The sequence below is a fragment of the Heterodontus francisci genome, chromosome 10 (assembly GCF_036365525.1).
Source record: "Heterodontus francisci isolate sHetFra1 chromosome 10, sHetFra1.hap1, whole genome shotgun sequence".
In the NCBI taxonomy this organism is placed as follows: domain Eukaryota; kingdom Metazoa; phylum Chordata; class Chondrichthyes; order Heterodontiformes; family Heterodontidae; genus Heterodontus; species Heterodontus francisci.
The window spans coordinates 59,250,147-59,269,916 of NC_090380.1; the positions used below are offsets into that span (position 1 = coordinate 59,250,147).

The 19,770-nt window shown below is 43.9% G+C and overlaps 1 protein-coding gene across 8 annotated transcripts in view; it reads left to right on the top strand.

The window, feature by feature from the left end:
• Window positions 1-19,770, top strand: part of zbtb20 (zinc finger and BTB domain containing 20) — a 355,462-nt gene that overhangs the window by 27,084 nt on the left and 308,608 nt on the right. For 2 of the 8 annotated variants that reach the window (XM_068040587.1, XM_068040586.1), the window contains exon 2: window positions 19,059-19,179. The exons of the other annotated variants lie outside the window; for them this stretch is intronic. The gene's annotated coding sequence lies outside the window, so the exon portion shown is untranslated. The remainder of the gene's footprint in view (window positions 1-19,058; window positions 19,180-19,770) is intronic. 8 annotated transcript variants of the gene reach the window in all.

Consider the following 19,770-nt stretch of genomic DNA (forward strand, 5'->3'; position numbering starts at 1 on the left):
GAGCAAGGAGGTTAATGAGTATATGTCGTTGGATTTAACCTAGTTTCCCAGAAACTGAAGCAAGCTACTTTTATAGTCTTGAGATTTTTGGATGATTTGGGCATGATAAAAATAGAATATATTGCCATGTGTATGTGTTAATAATTCACATGGAAGAATGTGAACTCCTAGGCTGAATGACTTTCTTTGGCAAAGAATTTAAAGATATATTAAGCAGATACTGTTTTTATTTAACAGATTTTATGTCTTTGTATACTTTTTTTGATTCTTAAGAGTTGGGTAAAAAGAATTATAGTACTTCCAAAAACATTTTCATATACATATTAATTCCTGTTTACATTTTAATTTAAAATCGACAGTATTTGAATGCTCTCCTGGGCTGTAAATAAAACTTGAATATATCTACTTACTGCAGCCGAGTAATGTAGTTGTTAAGTCCTCATTAAATGCTATGTTTATAGATCTGAGTGCCAGTGGCAGTTATCGTTCTATGTCACATCTGCTTTGAGCTAACAGTCAGGTTTCAGCCCATCTTGTCTGCTGGTTCTCTGTTCAAGCAAAGAATTAGAATGGACATGATGGACTAAATAGCCTCCTGCTATGCTGTAACCGTACGTGGTTCTACAATTTGGCTCTCAATTGAGGATGAAGATCCGATGAGATCAAACTGAACTACAGGAGAGTAAAAATTCTACAATGTGTATGTAAAGAACTTGGTAATGTAGAGTTCACTGGAGTGGTCTATTTAAATCAATCTGTTACTGAGTTTGTTGTTGTGTATTTTTTTACTCATTATAGGTAGCCTTTCAAAATGATGTGTTTATCTGGGTCTACAGGCCAAAGTGAACCAAAGAGGGTACTGTTTGTTGCAATTCAGTGACAGTTAATTTAAGCCAAATCACATCCAATCACGTACTACCGCAGCATGCATTTCTGCATAACTTCAAAATATAATGAAACATATCAATATGTATACACAGGAGAAAAATGGGAAAATTAATCAAATGCATAGTTGAAAAGAGGTTTTCGGGAAGTTGGCAGCACAATTTAACATGCCAATTAGGCGTGACTAACGAGTAATTTTTGACATAAATATCATCTGTGAAGAGAAAAGGCAGGTTCTCTTTGTTTTTAATCAGTTTGGTAGAGAGGTGTCCTGTTGAATTACTGATAGCCATGTGTTGAGAAACACCAACATAGGTAGATCCAGTTGTGTTGGAATCTCTGGAAGTAACTGTTTTTAAAGATGGTCATGCCAGAAGAGGGAAATGGAAAAATAAAGCTCATTAAACCACAGTTGACCAAAAAATCTCATTGTAACAATGTACTCCTGTTCGAAAAGTTCTTTTAAAGTGCCAATTTACCAATTTTAAATTTCAAATGGATTTGTATAAAATAAGAGTCTAGGGCAGATGCAGGACTTAAAAGGGGCAGGTTATTGTTGGTGACTAACTGTAGATCACCAAATGAACAAAGAATGAGATATGGGGAAAGTGTTTCATTATGCAGAAGGTTTTTAATCAAAAAATAAACTAGGGATAGAATGCCGAACATAGTGCTAAAATCGGGCATTTGGTGCAAGTAGGAATTTGGTGCACAGGAAGAAGGAGGTGCTGCTTTTTATATTTATTTTCCCTCCAGTAGCTGGTGAGTGTTTCTCTTTTGTGTCCAAGCTAGGAGACTGTAACTTTCAATTACTTTACTGTTAATAACTAGTTAACTAATCAAATAGATACGTAAGTTTAGACTGACAAGGCAGAGCAGGTGGTGTGCTGTAACTGCAACATGTGGGAGTTTGTGGGAAGCATTGTAATCCCGGGCAGCCATATCTGCCTGCAGTTAAGTGTCTACAGCTTCGGCTCAGAGTTGCTAAGCTGGAGTCCGGGCTGCAGATATTCTATGGCGTCAGGGAGCTGGAGAGTTACCTGGACACTTTGTTCCAGGAGGCAGTCACACCGCTTAGGTTAAGTAGAACTTTAGATTTGGTCAGGGACAGGAGGGTGTGACTGTGATTTAGGCAGGGAAGGGGATCCAGGATGTAGTGATGGAGGGGTCTCAGCTCTTGACTTTGACCAACAGGTATGAGGTACTTGCTGTCTGTGTGGATGAGAACCAGGACTGCAGGGTGGATGGGCAAACTGACTATAGCACCATGGTGCAGAAAGCCATTCAAGTGAGGGGAATGAAAAGGAATGTGGTCGTGATAAAGGATAGTATAGTCAAGGTGTTAAATACTGTGATCTGCAGCCATAGGAGTTCCCAATGGTGTGTTGCCTGCCCAGTCTAAGGGTTAAAGATGTCTCCTTGTGGCTGGAGACAAACTTGGAGTGACGAGGGGAGGATCCAGTTGTCTTGGTCCACATAGGAACCAACGACATAGGTAGAACTAGGAATTATGTTCTGCTGAGAGAGTTTGAGGAGTTACTGCCCAAATTAAAATCCAAAACCTCAAAGGTAATAATCTCTAGATTGGCTCAAAGAGTGGTATGGGAAGAAGGGTTTTGATTCATGGTGTACTGGCAGCAGTGCTGGGGAAAGAGGGAACTGTTCCATTTGGATGGGCTCCACTTAAACGAGGCTGGGATCAGTGTCCTGGCTAAGCATATAACTGGGGTTCTGGACAGGGCTTTAAACTAAAAGGGGGTGGGGCAGAGGAGGGCAGATGAAGGAAAATTTAGAAATCTAAAGAGAGAAGTCGAAGCAAAGAGCTATGTAGTGATTTGGGTGAAGACCAGCAGAATGGGACAGGAAAGGACAGATAGTTTCACGGTAATAATGCATCAGAAGTAGTGGCACAAATAGAGATAAATGGGTAAGAAAGTAACCAAGGATGGGAAATAAGTATTCCACGGTACACAGCATTTCAAAAAGACAGAATGGAAAAGGAGAAGGAGTAGACATGTTAGTTAAGGACGACATAAGGACAGGAATGAGAACTCAGAAGATCAGGAAGTGGAATCAGTATGGATGGAAATTAGGAATAACGATGGTCGGAAAACACTGGTAGGAGTAGTTTATAGGTCCCCTAACAGTGGCTATACTGTTGCGTAGAGCATTAAGCAAGAAATAATTGGAGCTTGTAACAAAGGCAATGTAATAAGCATGGGGAACTTTAATCTTCATATAGGAACATAGCAAATAGGAGCAGGAGTAGGCCATCTGGGTCCTCGAGCCTGCTCTGTCATTTAACCAGATCATGGCTGATCTACCTCAACGCCATTTTCCCACACTATCCCCATAGCCCTTGATATCTTTAATATCTAGAAATCTATCGATTTCTGTCTTGAACATTCTCATACTGAGCTTCCAAAGATTTACCACCATCTGAGTGAAGAAATTCCTCCTCATCTCAGGCCTACCTCTTATTCTGAGACTCTGTCCTTTGGTTTGAGACCCCCCCCCCCCCCACCAAAGAGTCAGGGGGAACATCCTTCCTGTATCAACCCTGTTGAACCCTGCAAGAATTTTGTATGCTTCAATGAAATCACCTCTCATTCTTCTAAACTCTGAAGAATACAGGCCCAGTCTCCTTAATCTGTCCTCAAGGACAATCTTGCCATCCCAGGAATCAGTCTAGTGAACCTTCATTGCACTCCCTCTATGGCAAGTATATCTTTCCTTAGGTAAAGAGACCAAAGTTGTACACAATACTCCAGGTGCGATCTCACAAAGGCTCTATACGATTGCAGCAAGACTTCTTTCCTCCTGTACTCAAATCCTCTTGCAATAAAGGCCAAAGAACAGTACAGCACAGGAACAGGCCATTCGGCCCTCCAAGCCTGCGCCGATCTTGATGCCTGCCAAAACTAACACCTTTTGCACTTCCGGGGCCCATATCCCTCTATTCCCTTCCTATTCATCTATTTGTCAAGATGTCTCTTAAACGTCGCTATCGTATCTGCTTCCACCACCTCCCCTGGCAGCAAGTTCCAGGCACTCACCACCCTCTGTGTAAAGAAAACTTGCCTCGCACATCCCCTCTAAACTTTGCCCCTCGCACCTTAAACCTATGTCCCCTAGTAACTGACTCTTCCACCCTGGGAAAAAGCTTCTGACTATCCACTCTGTCCATGCCGCTCATAACTTTGTAAACCTCCACCATGTCGCCCCTCCACCTCCGTCGTTCCAGTGAAAACAATCCGAGTTTTTCCAACCTCTCCTCATAGCTAATGCCCTCCAGACCAGGCAACATCCTGGTAAACCTCCCTTGTACCCTCTCCAAAGCCTCCACGTCCTTCTGGTAGTGTGACGACCAGAATTGCACGCAATATTCTAAGTGTGGCCTAACTAAGGTTCTGTACAGCTGCAACATGACTTGCCAATTTTTACACTCTGTGCCCCGACCGATGAAGGAAAGCATGCTGTATGCCTTCTTGACTACCTTATCCACCTGTGTTGCCATTTTCAGTGACCTGTGGACCTGTACGCCCAGATCTCTCTGCCTGTCAATACTCCTAAGGGTTCTGCCATTTACTGTATACCTCCCACCTGCATTAGACCTTCCAAAATGCATTACCTCACATTTGTCCGGATTAAACTTCATCTGCCATTTCTCCGCCCAAGTCTCCAACCGATCTATATCCTGCTGTATCCTCTGACAATCCTCATCATTATCCGCAACTCCACCAACCTTTGTGTCGTCCGCAAACTTACTAATCAGACAAGCTACATTTTCCTCCAAATCATTTATATATACTACAAACAGCAAAGGTCCCAGCACCGATCCCTGCGGAACACCACTAGTCACATCCCTCCATTCAGAAAAACACCCATCCACTGATACCCTCTGTCTTCTATGACCGAGCCAGTTCTGTATCCATCTTGCCAGCTCACCTCTGATCCCGTGTGACTTCACCTTTTGTACCAGTCTGCCATGCGGGACCTTGTCGAAGGATACCATTTGCCTTCCTACTTGCATCTGCATGTTAGCTTTCAGTGACTTATAAACAAGGACACCAAGATCCCTTTGGACATCAACACTTTCCAATCTGTCACCATTTAAGAAATATTCTGCATTTCTGTTTTTCCTCGCGAAGAGGATAACTTCACATTTTTCCACATTTATATTCCATCTGCCACATTCTTGTCCACTCACTTAGCCTGTCTAAATCCCCTTGAAGCCTCCTTGCATCCTCCTCACAACTCGCATTCCCATCTGGTTTTGTGTCATCAGCAAACTTGGAAATATTACATTTGGTCCCCACATCCAAATTATTGATTATAGATTGTGAATAGCTGGGGCCCAAGCACTAATCCTTGTGGTACCCCACTAGACATAGCCTGCAAACCTGAGAATGATCCGTTTATTCCTACTCTCTATTTTCTGTCCATTAACCAATTCTCAATCCATGCCAGTATATTACCCCCAATCCCATGTGCTATAATTTTGCTCACTAACCTTGTGTGAGACCTTATCTAAAGCCTTCTGAAAATCCAAGTACACCACACCCATTGGTTCCCCCTTATCTATTTTGCTAGTTACATCCTCAAAAAACTTCCACAGGTTTGTCAAACATGAATTCCCTTCCATAAATCCATTGTCACGTTGGTCCCCCACCTGCCAAGAATGAAGCATATAAATTTTGCCGTCTGGACATTACATTTCAAATTGTTGCTGGGAAGAAAAGAAGGCCTGTTACAAGGGCTGCCAGACACTTAGCTGAAAAGCATTTGCATACTAACAGACAGTGCATGTGGAGACAAAAGGACCATTCCCTGACACATTAAACCCACAATGGATTTTGATCACCAGACTTTGAAGGTATAAGGAAGTGCATTCCAGAGACTGCTAAGGTGATGCAATTCACAAAAGCCAGGACTGGTTAAACCAGCTGGTCACATGACTAGCTGGCTGGACCAGGGGTTTTTGAACTATCCACAGAGTTTTTGAACTCAAAGACTGTTTACTGCTGGAATGAGAAGCCCTCTCCTGTCTGCTCCCATCTCTTTCTCACAAGCCTCTGCACCCACTGAGGACACATGAACTTCAAGAGAGAAAAATCTGCTACATCGAACAAGGTTCAAGAAGGATACGGGGCCCCAACGAAAAGCAAGACCGACCTACAATTAGGATTTTACAGTGAGCTCGAAGAACAGTAACCAAAACCATCTTGAGATATTGCCTCAAACTTTTCCACTTTATTTCTTCTGCTCTTTTCTGTCTCTATCTGCAAACATGTATCATGTATGCATGCTAGCATAGGCGTGTTGCGTATCTGTAGGCGTTAACTGAATTAGAGTTTAAGTTTAATAAAGTTCGACCTTTTTTCTTTAAACCTAAGAAAACCTGTTTGGTTAGTTTTTTTGCCTTATAATTGGAAGTTAGTGAACAAGGATTCCCTAAGGGGGAAGCTAAAAAAAAAATATGGTGTTTTTAAAATTAAACCCTGTTACGGTAAGACCAGGCGAAGGCTGAGAAGGAACCCTAAGACCCCTTTCTGACCTGGTCGTAATACCATGTTGACTCTGCCAATCCAGCATTATTTTCTGAATGTCCAGTTATCAGGTATAGAAGGGACAAATCAAATTGGCGAAGATGAGTTTGTAGAATGCTGTTGTGATAGTTTCCTGGAACAATACGTTGTGGAACCAACTAGTGATAAAAATATTTTAGATCTAACATTGTGCAATGAGGCAGGCTTACTTTTTAATTTCATAGTAAAAGATCCTCTGGGAAAAAGTGATCATAGAGTCATAGAGTTATACAGCACAGAAACAGGCCCTTCGGCCCACCGTGTCCACGCTGACCGTCAAGCACCTATCTGTTCTAATCCCATTTTCCAGCACTTGGCCCGTAGCCTTGTATCCTGTGACATTTCAAGTGCTCATCTAAATACTTCTTAAATGTTGTGAGGGTTCCTGCCTCTACCACTCCTTCAGGCAGCGTGTTCCAGATTCCAACCACCCTCTGGGTTAAAAAGTTTTTCCTCAAATCCCTTCTAAACCTCCTGCCCCTTACCTTAAATCTATGCCCCCTGGTTATTGACACCTCCACTAAGGGAAAAAATTACTTCCTATCTATGCCCCTCATAATTTTGTGTACCTCAATCAGGTCCCCCCTCAGCCTTCTCTGTTCTAAGGAAAACAACCTTTCGGTCCCAGCACCGATCCCTGTAGTACACCACTGGTCACAGGCTTCCAATCGCAAAAACAACCCTCGACCATCACCCTCTGCCTTTTGCCACTAAGCCAATGTCAGATCCAATTTACCAAATTGCCCTGGATCCCATGGGCTCTTATCTTCTTAACCAATCTCCCATGCGGGACCTTATCAAAAGCCTTACTGAAGTTCATGTGGACTACATCAACTGTTTTACCCTCATCTACACATCTAGTCACCTCCTTGAAAAATTCAATCAAGTTTGTTAGACACGATCTCCCCCTGACAAAGCCATGCTGATTATCCTTGATTAATCCCTGCCTCTCCAAGTGGAGATTAATCCTGTCCCTCAGAATTTTTTTCCAATAGTTTCCCTACCACTGATGTTAGACTCACCGGCCCGTAATTACCTGGTTTATCCCTACTACCCTTCTTGAATAATGGTACCACATTCGCTGTCCTTCAGTCCTCTGGCACCACTCCTGTGGCCAGAGAGGATTTGAAAGTTTGTGTCAGAGCCCCTGCAATCTCCTCCCTTGCCTCACATAACAGCCTGGGATACATCTCATCTGGGCCTGGGGTTTTATCCACTTTTAAGCCCACTAATACCTCCTCCCTTTCAATGCTAATTTTTCAAGTATATTACAATCTCCCTCCCTGATCTCTACACCTACATCGTCCTTGAGTGAACACAGATGAAAAGTAATTATTTAAAACCTCAGCTATGTCTTCCGGCTCCACACACACATCGCTACTCTGGTCCCTAATGGACCCTACTCTTTCCCTGGTTATCCTCTTGCCCATAATGTACTTATAAAATGCCTTGGGATTTTCCTTTATCTTGCCCGCCAGTGTTTGTTTTTTCATGCCCCCTCTTCGCTCTCCAAATTACTTTTTTAAGTACCCCCCTACACTTTATACTCTAGTGCCTCTGCTGTTTTCAGCCCTCTGAATCTGCCATAAGCCTCCTTTTTTTTCCTTATCCAATCCTTTATATCCCTTGATATCCAGGGTTCCCTGGACTTGTTGATCCTACCCTTCACCTTTACGGGAACATGTTGGTCCTGAACTCTCACTATTTCCTTTTTGAATGACTCCCACTAGTCTGATGTAGACTTTCCAACAAGTAGCTGCTCCCTGTCCACTTTGGCCAGATCCTGTTTTATCATATTGAAATCTGCCTTCCCCCTATTCAGTACCTTTATTTCCAATCCATCTTTGTCCTTTTCCATAACTACCTTAAATCTTAGAGTTATGGTCACTATCCCCGAAATGCTCACCCACTGACACTTCTACCACTTGCCTGGCTTCATTCCCTAAGATTAAGTCCAGCACTGCCCCTTCTCTTGCAGGACTTTATACATGCTTGCTCAAAAAGCTCTCCTGGATGCACTTTAAGAATTCTGCCCCCTTTAAGCCTTTTGCAATAAGACTATCCCAGTTAATATTGGGGAAGTTGAAATCCCCTACTATTATTACCCTATTGTTGTTGTAACATAGCAAAGGCGGCTGCCAATTAGCACAAATCCCACAAACAGCGATGTGATACCAAGCAGAAAATCTTTAATTTTTAGTGATGTTGGTTGAAGGACAAAAACTGGCCCCAGGACACCAGGGCGAACTCCCTCCACACCGCGGCCCCCGCTCCTCTTCCAATGGTGGCTGTGGGATCATCTACATCCACCGGAGAGGGCAGATGAGGCCCCTGGTCCAACTCACAGTTGAATTCCATATTAAGTTTGAAAGCGACATACTCTAATCCCAAACAAGAATCTTAAACTTAAACAAAGCCAATTACAGAGGGGAGAGCTGGCTAAGGTTGAATGGGTAAATAGACTAAAAGTTAAGGCAGTAAAATAAACAGTGGGAAGCATTTAAAGAAACAATTCAAAATGTTCAACAAAAATACATTCCATTAGAAACAAAAACTCAGTAAGAAAGATCTATCTGTGGCTTGCTAGGAAAGCTAAGGATAGTATTCGATTAAAAGAAGAGGCTTATAATGTTGCAAAGCATAGTAGTAAGGCTGGGGATTAGGATTGTTTTAGAAACCGGTAAAGGTGACCAAAAAGTTGATGAAAAGAGAAAAATTAGAAAATGAGAGTAAACTAGCCAGGGATATAAAAACCGATTATAAAAGCTTTTACAAGTATATAAAAAGGAGCAGAGTAGATACAGTAAATGTCGGTCCCGAATAGGCGGAGACAGGATAAATTGTGGGAAATGAGGAAATGGCAGAGATGTTGAATAAGTCTTTTGTATCTATCTTCACAGTAGAAGACACAAATTGCATAACAGAAATAGAAGCAAACCGGGAACTACACGGCAGTTAGCCTGATGTCATTCGTCGGGAAAATTCTGGAATCTGTTATTAAAGAAATCTTAACAATGCATTTAGAAAATCATAGCATGATCAGAAAAAGTCAACATGATTTTAGGAAAGGGAAATCATGGCTAACAAATTTATTGGAGTTTTTTGAGGATGTATCAAATAGGGTAGATAAAGGGAAACCAGTAGATGTATACTTGGTTTTCCAAAATGCAGTTGATAAGGTGTTACACAAAAGATTAATATATAAGATAAGGACTCATGGAGTTGGGGGTAATACATTAGTATAGATGGAGGATTGATTTAATGAACTGGAAAAACAGGGCATTTTCAAATTGTCAGGCTGTAACTAGTGGAGTGCCGCAAGGATCAGTGCTGGGGTCTCAACTATTTACAATTTATATTAATGACTTGGAAGAGACTGAGAGTAATGTATCTAAGTTTGCTGATGATACAAAGCTAGGTGGGAATATAGGCTGTGAGGATGACACAAAGAAGCTGCAAAGAGATATAGACAGGTTAAGTGAGTGGGCAACAAGGTGGCAGATGGAGTATAATGTGGGGAAGTGTGAGTTTATTCACTTTGGTAGCAAGAATAGAAAAGCAGGATTTTTTTAAAAGGCGTGAAACTTGTAAATGTTCAGAGAAACCTAGGTGTACTCATACAAGGAGCACAGAAAGTTAGTCTGCAGGTGCAGCAAGCAATTAGGAAGGCTAATGACATGTTGGCCTTTATTGCGAGCAGTCTGGAGTGCAAGAATAAGGTACAATTTTGCAGGGCTTTGGTGAGAGCAACCTGGAGTACTGTGCGCAGTTTAGGTCTCCATATTTAAGGAAGGATTTAAGTACTTACATTGGAGACGGTACAGTGAAGGTTCACTAGATTGGTCCCTGGGATGAGAGGGTTGTCTTATGATGAGAGCTTGAGAAATTGGGTCTAAAGTCTCTGGAGTTTAGAAGAATGCAATGGATCTAATTGAAACATAGATGATTCTGAAGGGACTTGTCAGGGTAGACATGGAGAGATTGTTTCCCCTGACTGGGGAATCTAGAACGCAGGGAGGCCCAAGTCTCAAGGGGTCAATCATTGAGGACTGAGATCAGGAGAGATTTCTTCACTCGGAGGGTTGTGAATCTTTGCAATTGTCTACTCCAGAGGGTTGGGAATGCTCCATCATAGAGTATATTTAAGGCTGGGATAGACAACTTTTTGGTGTCTCAGGGCATCGAGGCATATGGGGAGTGGACGCGAAAGTGGAGTTGAGTTGGAAGATCGGCCGTGATTATGTTCAGTGGTGTAGAAGACTCGAGATGCCAGATGCTGTGCTCCTATTTATGTTCTTATGTTCACAACCGGATAACTGTGTGCAATTCTGCTTGCCATATTATAAAAAAGTTATAAAAACACTGGAGAGGATGCAAAAATGATTTACAAGAATGATACCAGAAATGTGGGAGTATACCTATCAGGAAAGGATGAATAGGCTTCTCTTGAAAAGGCATGACCGAACAGCTGTTTTCAGAATTATGAATGGTTTTGATGGAGAGTAGACACAGAATATTTTCACTTGTATGGATGAGCAAAACTAGTGGCCATCAATATAAGATAGTCACCAAGAAATCCAATAGGGAATTCAGAGAAAATTTTTTACCCAGAGAGTGGTGAGAATATGGAACTTGCTACTGCAGGGAGTGGTTGAAGTGAATAGATGCATTTCAGGGGAGGCTTGGTAATCATATGAAGGAGAAGGGAATAAGAGGGTTATGCTGATAGATGAGGAAAGATGGTAGGAGGAGCATAAACACCGGCATGGAGTCGTTGGGCCGAATGGCCTCTTTCTGTGCTGTGTATCCTAAGTAAGGAAAATCCACAATAGCTTCAGTATATGAGTATTTGTGGGGGGATTAGAGAAGCATGTTAAAAGGGCAAGGAAATTGAAATAAGTGGACAGCTTTTTCAGAGAACTGTTGCAGGATGTAAAGCCAAATTACCTCCTTTTCTGCTGCAAAATTAAATGAATTAATAAACTGGTGATTTATACTGGGTGGAAGTGCAATGCGCATGAGGAGTCCTCCAATCAAGTCAGCATTCGTGATGTGTGAAGCAAGATGGTTAGTCTCCACAGAATATCTGACCATGGGGAATAAAGCAGTCAAGATTGATCCTGTCCTTCTCTGGGAAGTTGTGTGTGGAATCAGAGGAGGTAGGGGAAGTGTTAAATGAATATTTTGCGTCAGTATTTACAGTAGAGAAAGAAAATGTTGTCGAGGAGAATACTGAGATTCAGGCTACTAGGCTAGATGGGATTGAGGTTCACAAGGAGGAGGTGTTATCAATTTTGGAAAGTGTGAAAATAGATAAGTCCCCTGGGCCAGATGGGATTTATCCTAGGATTCTCTGGGAAGCTAGGGAGGAGATTGCAGAGCCTTTGTCCTTGATCTTTATGTCGTCATTGTCGACAGGAATAGTGCCGGAAGACTGGAGGATAGCAAATGTTGTCCCCTTGTTCAAGAAGGGGAGTAGAGACAGCCCTGGTAATTATAGACCTGTGAGCCTTACTTCGGTTGTGGGTAAAATGTTGGAAAAGGTTATAAGAGACAGGATTTATAATCATCTTGAAAAGAATAAGTTCATTAGCGATAGTCAGCACGGTTTTGTGACGGGTAGGTCGTGCCTCACAAACCTTATTGAGTTTTTCGAGAAGGTGACCAAACAGGTGGATGAGGGTAAAGCAGTGGATGTGGTGTATATGGATTTCAGTAAGGCGTTTGATAAGGTTCCCCATGGTAGGCTATTGCAGAAAATACGGAAGTATGGGGTTGAAGGTGATTTAGAGCTTTGGATCAGAAATTGGCTAGCTGAAAGAAGACAGAGGGTGGTGGTTGATGGCAAATGTTCATCCTGGATTTTAGTTACTAGTGGTGTACCGCAAGGATCTGTTTTGGGGCCACTGCTGTTTGTCATTTTTATAAATGACCTGGAAGAGGGTGTAGAAGGGTGGGTTAGTAAACTTGCGGATGACACTAAGGTCGGTGGAGTTGTGGATAGTGCCGAAGGATGTTGTAGGGTTCAGAGGGACATAGATAGGCTGCAGAGCTGGGCTGAGAGATGGCAAATGGAGTTTAATGCGGAAAAGTGCGAGGTGATTCACTTTGGAAGGAGTAACAGGAATGCAGAGTACTGGGCTAATGGGAAGATTCTTGGTAGTGTAGATGAACAGAGAGATCTTGGTGTCCAGGTGCATAAATGCCTGAAGGTTGCTACCCAGGTTAATAGGGCTGTTAAGAAGGCATATGGTGTGTTAGCTTTTATTAGTAGGGGGATCGAGTTTCGGAGCCACGAGGTCATGCTGCAGTTGTACAAAACTCTGGTGAGACCGCACCTGGGGTATTGCGTGCAGTTCTGGTCACCGCATTATAGGAAGGATGTGGAAGCTATGGAAAGGGTGCAGAGTAGATTTACTAGGATGTTGCCTGGTATGGAGGGAAGGTCTTACGAGGAAAGGCTGAGGGACTTGAGGTTGTTTTCGTTGGAGAGAAGGAGGAGGAGAGGTGACTTAATAGAGACATATAAGATAATCAGAGGGTTAGATAGGGTGGATAGTGAGAGTCTTTTTCCTCGGATGGTGATGGCAAACACGAGGGGACATAGCTTTAAGTTGAGGGGTGATAGATATAGGACAGAGGTCAGAGGTAGTTTCTTTACTCAGAGAGTAGTAGGGGCGTGGAACGCCCTGCCTGCAACAGTAGTAGACTCGCCAACTTTAAGGGCATTTAAGTGGTCATTGGGTAGACATATGGATGAAAATGGAGGTCAGATGGTTTCACAGGTCGGCGCAACATCGAGGGCCGAAGGGCCTGTACTGCGCTGTAATGTTCTAATCTAATGTAATTTCCAGCAGGGGTAACTGGCAAATGATTAGCAATAGTAACTTTGGCTAATTTCCCCTTCTCCAGTGTAAACTTGATGAAGCAAATTGTAAATAAGGTTTCATTTGGGAGGTTGTTAGAGAAGAATACTGGGTATGGTACTGGGTAAAGGATAGCAATCTAGGGCTTCTCTGTGCACAGATGCTGCCTGATCTGAGTATTTTCTGATTTTATTTCAGATTTCCAGCATCTGCAGTATTTTGCTTTTACATTAAAAAAAAAATGGTTAGAAGAGAGAAAACTGAAAGTAGGAGTTAATAGATTTTTAGATTGGTTGGAAATAGGTTGTGATACCAAAAAGATTCAGTTCTTTGGTTATTCTATATGTATTAATGGTTTGAATATAGACCTAGATGAAGTGTCGTCGAAAGTTGCAGATGATGCCAAATAGAAGGTATAAGTAATTCTTTAGAAAACCAAAGGAAACTTCACAGGAATATTGATAAGATGGTAAAATAGGCTAAAAAATGGCAGATGGAATTTAACGTTAATAAATGTTGAAGTGGTACATATTGGTTTTAAAAAATAATAGCAATTATATTCTGAATGGGAATAAGCTCAGTGCTGCGAAAGCAGAGGGATTTGAGGTACAGATTCACAGGACATTAAAGGCAGCACCTCAGGTTGATCAAGGCCTTAAAAATAGCTAATGTAATTCTAAGTTTTATCATAAAGTATACTGTATAAAAAGTCGAGAGGTAATAATGAGCCTATATAAAACATGAGTAAGACCTTGGAGTATTGTGTGCATTATTGGACTTCACAGTATCAGACGAATATTAAGGCTTTAGCAAGAGTGTAGTGCAGATTCACTAGGATGTCTTTTTTTAAAAACTTGTTCATGGGATGTGGGCGTCACTGGAAACGCCAGTATTTATTAACCATCCCTAATTGCCCTTGCGCAGGTGGTGATGAGCCACCTTCTTGAACTGCTGTAGGTATATCCACAGTGCAGTTAGGTAGGGAGGTCCAGGATTTTGACCCAGCAACGATGAAGGAACAGCAATGTATTTCCAAATCAGGATGGTGTGTAACTTGGAGGGGAACTTGCAGGTGGTGGTGTTCCGATGCATCTGCTGAACCTGTTGTTCCAGGCAGTAAAGGTTGCAGGTTTGGAAGTTGCTGTCAAAGGGGCCTTTGCACTTTGCAACAGTGCGTCTTGTAGATGGTACACACTGTATCCACAGTACAGCAGTGGTGGAGGAAGTGAATGTTTAAAGTGGTAGATGGGCTGTTAATCAAGCAGGCTGCTTTGTCTTGGATGGTGACAAACTTCTTGAGTGCTTTTGGAGCTGCATTCATCCAGGCAAGTGGGGAGTATTCCGTCACACTCCTGACTTATGCCTTGTAGTTGGTAGAAAGGCTTTGGGGAGCCTGCATGTGAGTTACTCACTGCAGAATACCCAGCCTCTGACCTGCTCTTGTAGCCACAGTATTTATGTGACTTAGCCTAGTTAAGTTTCTGGTAATGGTGACACCACCCCCACGCCCCCCCCCCCACCCCCACCACCCCAGGATGTAGATGGTGGGAGAATTCAGCAGTGGTAATACCATTGAATGTCAAGGGGAGATGGTTAGATTCTCTCTTGTTGGAAATGGTCATTGTCTGCCACTTGTGTGGCATGAATATCAGCCCAAGCCTGAATGTTGTCCATATTTTGCTGCATGCTGGCACAGACTGCTTCACTCTCAGAGGGTTTACAAATGGAACTGAACACTGCAATCATCGGCGAACATCCCCACTTCTGACCACATGATGGCGGGAAGGTCCTTGATAAGCAGCTGAAAACGATTGGGCCTAGGATGCTGCCCTGAGAAACTTTTGCAGCGATGTCCTGGCTGAGGTGATGGGCCTAGCGCATAACCATCTTCCTTTCTGCTATGTATGAGTCCAAGGAGATTTCTCCTGATTTCCATTGACTTCAATATAACTAGGGCTCTTTGATGCTAGATGTGGTCAGATATGGCCTTGATGTCCAGGGCAGTCATTCTCACCTCACCCCTGGAATTCATCTCTTTTGTCCATGTTTGGACCAAGGCTTTAATGAGGTCTGGAGCCAACTGATCCTGGTGGAACCCAAACTGAGCATCACCCTTGATAGCATTGTCGACTGTCGACAACACTTTCCATCAGTTTGCTAATGATTGAGAGTAGACTGATAGGGTAGTAATTGGCTGGATTGGATTTGTCTTGTTTATTGTGGACAGGGAACTGTGGGCAATTTTTCACTTTGTCAGATAGATGCCAGTGGTGTAGCTGTATTGGAACAACTTGGCTTAGGCATGGCTAGTTCTGGAACACAAAACTACAGCCGGGAGTTTGTCAGGTCCCACAGCCTTTGCTGTATCCAATGCGCTCAACTGTTCCTTGATATCACGTGGAGTGAATCGAATTGGCTGAAGACTGGCGTCTGTGATCCTGGGGACCTCAGGAGGAAGCCTACAAATACAAAAAGACTTGCAGGAATAATTGGGTCTTTTTATATGAAAACAACCCAGATTATGGAGTGATATGATAGAAGTTATACTTCCAGTAGTAGAGTGATAAAGAGAAGTTGCCATGTATACAGGATTATATGTAAGTGATTTAGCATGGAGAGCAAGAGAAACTTCTTTACACAGAGTTAGATTGGGTAGATGGATGAAGGAAAAGGAGATAAAGCGATATGAGAATGGGGTGAGTAAATGGTGATTAAGACTATTTGCTTGAAGAGTAGGCATGGCCATGGACTGGTTAGGCCCAATGGCCCATTTCCATCGTATAACTTTGTAATTTTATGTGTTTCCTGTGGTAGTGTTAAATTACAATCTAGTTTTAGTCCAAATTTGGATTCCATATTCTCCAGCGCGCTCTCTCACCTGGAGTACCTTATATCTGGAGAGGGTGAATAGATGGAAGAAAACTTTAATTTTGTAAAGCTGAGACAGGGACATTAGTGGGTTTGAGGAGGCAGATAGTACAGGTACAAAAAAGAAACCAAAGTGGAGAGAATAATTTTGGATCAAAGTGTTACCTAATTAAAGGAGACCACCCTCCTCCCCCCCCCCCCCCCCCACCACCAAGCTCCGAAACACTGGAAGCAGCGAAGGCCCAGCACACCCCAAATCCAAAGCGGTGAGTGCAGTGAGATGCCCAGCGCCCCCCTAGCTAGAGGGCACCAAATGTTACGAGGTGCCCACGCACCCCAGCTCCAGAAAGCCGGGAGCAGCAACGTCCTCGATGAGAAACAGAGGGAAAGGCAGCACCAACAGACGACATCCCAAGCCTTCCTGCTTGCATGACACCACCAACCCCCCCCCCCCCCCCCCCAACCACCCTGATGTCACCTCGGCAGAACAACCCCTCCCCCCACCCCTCCCCCAGTGAGCGATCAGGATGGTTTTCTAAACCCAACCAGGTGTGCAGACACATGCTGGGACTAGCACAGACGACTGGTAAGCGAAGCACAGTTTTAATGGGTCTAAAGATTGCCTCCATTAACGTGCGTAGCGTCAAGGCCGCTACGTGATGTGCTTCAGCCTTCGGGTACCTCGCCAAGGTCAACGCTGACCTATTTCTGCAGGAGTGAAGAATACTGTACCTCAGCACCTACAGGCAATTGCCGTGATACTGGTCCCACAGGCTTTTGATCTGGTCAGGAGGAAATAATTCCCCCTCTGGCCTGGGTATTCTGCTGCAGGGAGGAACTTTACCATCACTGAATTTAAGGAGATGATGGGCAGTCGCCTCCTTGTAGCAGACATAATGTGCAAAAACCTTCTGCTCCAGTTAATCAACGTGCGTGCCCTGGTTCTAAAGAGCGAGCGGCTGCCCATCCTCCAGCAACTCCCACTGCTGCTGGTGACATCCAGGCCGGTTATTCTAGGTGATGACTTCAACTGCATCATCGATGCAATTCGACAATCTGGCAGGACTGACAGAAAACTGGGTGCCCTGTCCAGACTCCTGATGGAAGTGGTAAAAGATGCCAAGCTGCACGATGTCTTCAGCGACCCTGCAGACAGAGTGCCCCGTAGATATACCTGGTCAAGGCTGGACATGTCCGTCAGTTCCAGGATAGACTTCCTGTTTGTGTCCCAAGTGTTCACAGCCAGATCAACTGACATCAAGCCAGTGTTCTTCTCTGACCACTGCCTCCTACAGGCTAATTGTTAGAAGAACAGAGAGTTGGCAGGGGGGCATGAAGTCTGAACATGAAACTGCTGATTCCAGAGAATATCGAGGAACTCAAATGGGAGTATAAAGGTTGGAGAAACATGCAACCCTTCTTTGAGTCCCTGATGCACTATGGGAAGCGATCAAGGTGAACATCAACAGGTTCTTCTTCCTCAATTGTGTTCAAAAGGCAAGAGAGACAGAGGGAAATGTCCCGACTCCAGAAAAGCATGCAGAATCTGCTGTTGCTGGAGTTGTGGGGGTCAATGTCAAGGAGGATCTCCAAGAGGTGATGAGCCAGCAGGCCTCGCTCTTTGCTGCGAGACCTCCAAAATTATCTTCCGGTCCCGGAGTCCACTCTGTGGAGCAGGATGAGATGTGCTCGCGCTTCTTCTTTCAAAAGGTACAGAGAGAGCTCTGTGATCAGCAGCCTGAAGGAAGAGGATGACTCCATAACATCATCGCAGCCTGACATTCTAAGGATCAGCAATACTAAGGATCAGCAATCCTTTTATGTGGGGCTGTATGACATGAAGCCCACAGACAGCATGACCTCCCAGAGCTTCCTTCCTGTTCTCTATCATGGAGATCTTAGAAGACAGTCCGTAGGGGAGAGTGGACAAACTGCTATCTCTAGATGAGCTGACAAAGGCCGTCAGATCCTTCGAGATGAGTAAAATTCCCAAAAGTGACGACTTACCGGTCGAGTTGTATTCGATTCTGTGGGACTGGATCGGCCCAGACCTGCTGGAAGTGTATGACAGTATGCTTCTGGCCAGTTGCATGTCAGAATTCATGAGGAAAGGCATCATCACCCTCATCTATCCACAAGTGGAAGGGGGAGAGGGAGGAGATCAGAAATTGGCAGTCCATTTCACTGTTTGATGTGGACTACAAAATTCTAAGGTCATCGCCAATCGAGTCAAGTCTGCTCTGAGTAGGTGATCCACCCTGACCAGACCTGCGTTGTACCCAGCAGGAAGATCTCTGATAGCCTTGCGCTACTCGGGGATATGATCACTTATGTGCAGGACAGAGAGGTGGACACCCGCCTCATCAACTTGGACCAAGCGATGGCCTTTGACAGAATATCGCCTACCTACATGATGGACATGCTCTCCGAAAAGGGGTTTGAGGAGAGAATCCGCAATTGGATTCAACTGCTCTACACAAACATCAGTAGCACAGTTTCAATCAATGGGTGGGAATTGGAAAGCCTTCTAATCAAATCTGAAGTCAGGCAGAGCTGTCCTCTCTCTTCCTATCTTGTTCATGTGCTGTATTGAACCTTTTGCTGAGTCCATCTGGAAGGATGCGGGTATAAGAGGGTTGACAATCCCAGGCAGTGGAGGCACGCGGGTCAGAGCCTCCCTGTACGTGGATGATGTCTCCGTCTTCTGCTGGGATCCATTGTTGGTGCGCAGACTGATGAGCATCTGCGACCAGTTCAAACAGGAATTGGGAGCCAAAGTAAATCATAGTAAATTCAAGGCCATGCTCTTTGAGAACTGAACTGAATGACCCTTTGTCCCCTTCATCGTCAGGTCAGACTACCTGAAGGTGCTGGATATATGGTTCGGAGATGCCAGGCCATGTGCCAAAAACTGGAAGGAGTGTATAGCCAAGGTGAAACAGAAACTAGGTGATGCTCCCTCTCCCTTGCAGGTAAGAAATTGGTCATCAGGTGTGAGGTGCTCTCAGTGTTGCAGTACATGGTGTAGGTCTGGCCCAAGCCATCGTCTCTTTTATCTGGAGATCGAAAATGGACTGTGTCCATAGGGACAAGATGAACAAATCTCCAGATAAAGGGGGGAAAGACATACCCAACGTCGCCCTCATCCTGATGGCCACCGTTGTGTGTGGCTTATCTGTCCCTGTTGTTGCAAAGGATGGGTCTGGCCACATTGTTGCAGAACACTTCATTCAGTTAAACCATGTTGTACCACCTGTCCTTCGTGGAAGAGGTTGTACAGAAAAACACCTTTGACGACAAGTCCATCAAGCAGTGGTCTGCACATAATGCCCTTGAGGTCCTGCAGGATAAAGAGATGGTGGATCCTGTCGGATCGTTCCCTGAACAGAGTGTCAAACTCATTTGACAGAATGCCTTGTTGCCAGAACTTTCAAATAAGCACCAAGACGTAGCTTGGCTGAAGGTAGGAACGGCTCTCCCCGTCAGATCCTTCGCGATCAGAGTCTCAGCGCCAATACACGTTACCCTTGAGGTGGCTGTGGTGGGGAAGAGACTGTCACCCA